Raw genomic sequence first — 5,376 nt, forward strand, 5'->3', positions numbered from 1 at the left:
TTATTGTATAATGATGGTTTGTTCTGTAAACAATAGAAAAAATATATAGCTTAAAGGGGCTAAAAATTTTGACCTTAAAATGTTTTTTTCTTCTAGCCGATGGTTTGTTTTATTCTAGCTGAAAGGCTTTCTCCAGAAGAAAAAAATATTATCAGACATACTGTGAAAATTTCCTAGCTCTGTTAAACATCATTTAGGAAATATAAAAAAGGGGGAAAAAAGGGGTCATCAAAAGATGACAATAATTCTGACTTCAACTGTACATTTTTACACTGTACTTATATTTTAATACGTATCTAATGCGTATGTAATTACAGCTGTAATACAATTTTGTAAGTGCTTTTTTAAGTACACTGTTCACACATCCCTTACAACTTAACCCAGCCTTAAACCTACTCATAACTAAACATATCATTAAATAATAAAAAAAAAACCTGAATCCCACCTTAAGAGCAACATAAAGTAAGCACATTGTAGTTATGTTTTAATGCAAGTAGTAGTTAAGGCCACTTATATGCAATAAAACCACTTTTATTTAAGAAATATGGATTTTAGAATGCATACATGCTGTAGAAAAGAAATATTATTGGAGTACTTTATTTTTAAAGACAATAACATCTAAGTGAATTTACCTCAAAATGAATGTCATATTTATTTTGATGCTCTACTTGCCCTGCTTTACTAGTTGTTTGTAAAACTGACTAGCATTTTCAGAATATAATAAATCTTTTTTTACAGCAAATTATATTAAGTGATGGTCGTGAAACCAGCACTGTTACACTTAAATGCATACATACTAGGGCTGCACAATATATCATTTTAGCATCGATATCCCAATGTGTGCATCTGCAATAGTCGTATCACAAAGATATGCAATGTTGAGTCTAAATTATAGTTGAGCAGAAGCTACAAAATTGTATTTAATCACTGTACTTATACAGAATTCATATTATTTATGGCAAGAAAAATTTGTCTTGTTATTGGTCTAAATATCTACATTTCCAAGCAAAAGCAAGATTACTTCACTAATCCCTCTGCCAGATCATTTAGCTTGACTCTTAATTTTTACTTATTTCTTCTGACGGTAAAAACAAAACAATATTTGTACTTGCTCTGAAATTGTTTTATATTTTGACTAGAAATGAGACGAAGTACATTTTGATTATTTAATTTCTGTATCTTAATACTGTTACGGCTCCCTAGAAAACCATAAACAGTCCTGTCCAAACCATCTTGTTCATATCGCAATATTTATCACAGAAAAAATGATCGCAACATCAGATTTTTCCAATATCATGCAGCCCTAATACATACACACATGCGGTACACAAACAGGTGCTGTTTACAGTTCAGTCAGTGATGCCAATATACAGTAAGATTCATAAAGTCTCAGGGGGAAAAGCATGCATTAATACCAAAGGCTGTGGAATCGTTGGGAACCACGAGAACTTTGAATGCTCATGGAAGTCTGCAAATCCCAAACAGCAACCTTCAACACTCACTCACCACACACATGCACACACACACATACACCTTGCACTGATAACCATGATCTGAAGCCTGGTCTGGGGGTCAGGGGAAAAACCTCTCCATCTGCTGGTGAGCTGTTACCCAGATGCAAGCCATTTCCCAGATAAACGGAAAATCAAGCGATTTAGCTGCTCGGCCTCCAGAGGCACTGTTTTATTATATGATCAAATACTCGGAAAATGATTGATTTGTCAAGGGAGCGTCTTGTTACTGTAAATTTAGCGGCTTGTGTAATAAAGTAGATTGCCTTAAATGCAGATGGGGAATGAGGGGCTTTTGGGTGCAGTCTGAGGTGGAGATTGGATTGAATCTCGGGTTTATAACTGGGAGGATTATATTGTGGTATTAAAACTTCAAGTCTTTCAGGAGTCTTGGGGCAGAATGTGGATCTGTAGCTGGACAATTTATTGGAATATTACTGTGTTTTGGGGGTAGATTACTTGTTTTAAGTTTGAGTTTAGTTTATAAACAACTATTTTTGTTCAAATGTTCTACATTTTTCAAGTTGTTCGTGTTCTAATATTAATTTATTGGACCTAGTGGACGTATAATGTTACTAATTCTGTATTGTCTGTGTTGTAAGCACAATATTTTGCAGTTCATATTTTTATATGGTTAAGTTTTTAATTGTTAATAATGTAAGTATATTTTAATTACAAGTTTACCTGTTCTAGTATTATTTTCTTTTGAATAATATAATACAATTAGAATAAAACAAAATTGAAATAATATTAGTAGTCACACCACTGGGTAAGTACATTTGTGTAAACATTACAAATCTTAACAAAATGTATGATGTTTTAATTTGATTAGTAAATAATAATAATAATAATAATAATACTAATAATAATAATAATAATAATAATAATAATAATATAGGTGAATTGGATTTACTAAGTTGGCCATAGTGTATGAGTGTGAATATGGGTGTTTCACTGCATAAAACATTTGCTGAAATGGTTGGCGGTTCATTCCGCTGTGGTGACCCCTAAAAAAGTAAGAAATGAAGCTAAAGATAAATGAATGAATGAAAAATAATAATGTGTTAATACTTTTCGCGTGGGTTTCCACTGGGTGCTCCAGTTTCCCCCAAAGTGCAAAGACATGCCTTACAGGTAAATTGAATAAACTAAATTGGCCGTAGTGTGTCAGGATGAATGTATATGGATGTTTCCCAGTACTGGGTTGCAGCTGGAAGGGCAGCCACTGTGTAAAACGTGCTGAATAAGTTGGGGGTTCATTCGCTGTGGCGACCCCTGACTAAACTGAAGGCAAATGAATTAATAATAGTAATAATAATAATAATAATAATAATAATAATAATAATCTAACCTGTTGTTAAATGTAATGTTGTTAACATTGCTTATAGTTTATTTTACAATCTCCTTGTTGCACTGAATATATAATATTAATATAGTAATCTTAATAACAGTGTGCAAAATTGTATGCATTATGATTAAAATTACTCTTGAATATACACGTTTATAACTCAGTTCTTAAATTTAAAATAAAGTCTACCCTTAAATTTAAATTCGTATTTTTTTTTTATTCATTCATATTTATCTGTAAATTTGATGTATCAGTATATTATGAATACAGCATTGTTGATGATAATTATTTAATGGTCATATTGATTTGTATTATTACCAATAGTAGTAGAAGTGGTGTTCATTGTTTATATTTAGGTTATAAGTAATGTTTTTGTTTGTATTATAGGATTGAAGATCTGTGGTGTTTTTTTGTTTGTTCTTTGTAGTCTATTATATTTTATAGTTTGTTTTTTTAGTAACCATTTAAATTTATTTTTTTGTTTTGTTTTCATTTGAGTTTAGTTTGTACAATTGTAATGATGATGTCATATGTAATGTTTTTGTTTGTTTTTATAGGATCGTAGTTCTGTCGATTTCTGTTTTGTAGTTTAATACATATTTATTGTTTGTTTACCTTTGTAGAAATAATTTTATTTTTAGAATTTATTTTTGTTTCATTTGAGTTATTTAGTTTAGCAGTTTTGAGTGTTTTTGTGTTGTTTAAATATTATATAAAATATGTCAGACTATATATAATATATCTGACAACTGTAATGAAAGAAATGGCACAGCTGTGGTAGATCAGTCAGTGAAGGTAGACGGATGTTACCATTCTTGATCATCAAAACATCAAAGATTCTGAAAAATGATTCGACTATTTGCGCCTCTTCTTCCCCCTAATGAAAGCTTGCCTGCAGACATGCTGGTGTTTGGTTCGGGGTTGGGGCTCGGGCTCCGTGCAGAGAGAGTGAGAGTGAGAGAGAGAGAGAGAGAGAAGAGAGAGTGGCAGAACGGGTATTACAGAGGTAAACCCGATTATGGGCGGAATGTGAATTAGATTTTGTAACAGATGGTGGTGTTGTAAAATTTAAGATGCTTTGCGGCAGGGGAAGCGACAGCAGCTCGGTGCGTCTCTATGCGAGGGGGGTGGTGATAGACAGCTATAACTCAGGACAATCCTGCCTTGACAGCCAATTTCAAGAATCTGATCTGGTTAAAGACATGGCTTTCACCGGTTCACTCACCAAAAAACAACCACCATCTCTCTCTCTCTCCCCTCTCTCGCACCTCTTTTACACGCTTGTCATATTTCCTAGAATAAAATCCTCTTTAACCATCTGTTTAATAGAATGTGTTTTTAATCTCCACTTTTTTTACTCCCGTTATTTTTTATTATATTTACGTGCAATTTCATTTCTTTGAGGACTACGGCTCATCCTCGCTTATCTGCTCTCGTGTCCTGTTGGGGTTGAATAGATGGGTGCTGCGCTTCAACAGCGCTAAAGCAGTAATTTTAGGCATATTGCTTATTGAAAAATGCCAAAGCTTATTTTGCTCTGGCCTGTTGTTTAGGGCCTGTCACTGTGGGACAAGCGGTCGCTTGCTGCTGTGTGTCAGATAATGAATTAATGATCACATCACAATCCTGTTTAGGGGTTTTAAACTAGTTTGATGTGTAGAACTGAATGATGATTCTGGATAAACTGAGACACGTTTTTGTTTTGTTTTTGTTTTTGTTTTGTTTTGTTTTGTTTTGTTTTGTTTTGTTTTGTTTTGTTTGTTTTGTTTTGTTTTGTTTTGTTTTTTGTTTTTTGTTTTGTTTTGTGTTTTGTCTTTTGCTTTTTGTCTTGTCTTGTTTAGTTTCATTTAATTCCACTCAGTTTCACTATATTATATATATTTATATTATCTACAGCTTAGTTTATATAAATGATTAAATTAGCATTTTAAAACATTTGAAACAAAATATAAATAACAGGAAATGTTGCAATACTATTTTATTCACATGATTAACATCCATCAACTTGAAAATCTCTTGTAAATATGATTCAAGAACTAACTTATGAAGACTTCATGTTCATTACTGTACTCAACTTTCAACAATCGGCACCTACTGGTGTAACAATTTAATTTGCATAACCATTTATAAAAGGTAATTTGCTTTATTTGAATATTATTATAAACATCAGCTTTTATATCAGTGCCATAAACTGCTATCCTAATATAATATTAAAATTATATTTAATTCAATTCACATTTATTTGTATAGCGCTTTTCACAATAATTATTGTTCCAAAGCAGCCTCACAAAGGTGCAAATCATTACATTACAGTTAAAATCCTAAAGTATATAATGTCATTATTAAAATTCAAAAATTCATTATTATAGTATATGTTAATGCATGCAAGTATAAATGTGTGTTTGTGTGTGTGTGAATACAGTGCATGTGTTGTTTGTGTGCTGTTGAGAGGGACATCTTACCTGATTAAAGCAGAACACTTATCTGCCCGCACAGGAAAAATGACCTAAATCATCA

The sequence above is a fragment of the Danio aesculapii genome, chromosome 17, assembly GCF_903798145.1.
Source record: "Danio aesculapii chromosome 17, fDanAes4.1, whole genome shotgun sequence".
In the NCBI taxonomy this organism is placed as follows: Eukaryota; Metazoa; Chordata; class Actinopteri; order Cypriniformes; family Danionidae; genus Danio; species Danio aesculapii.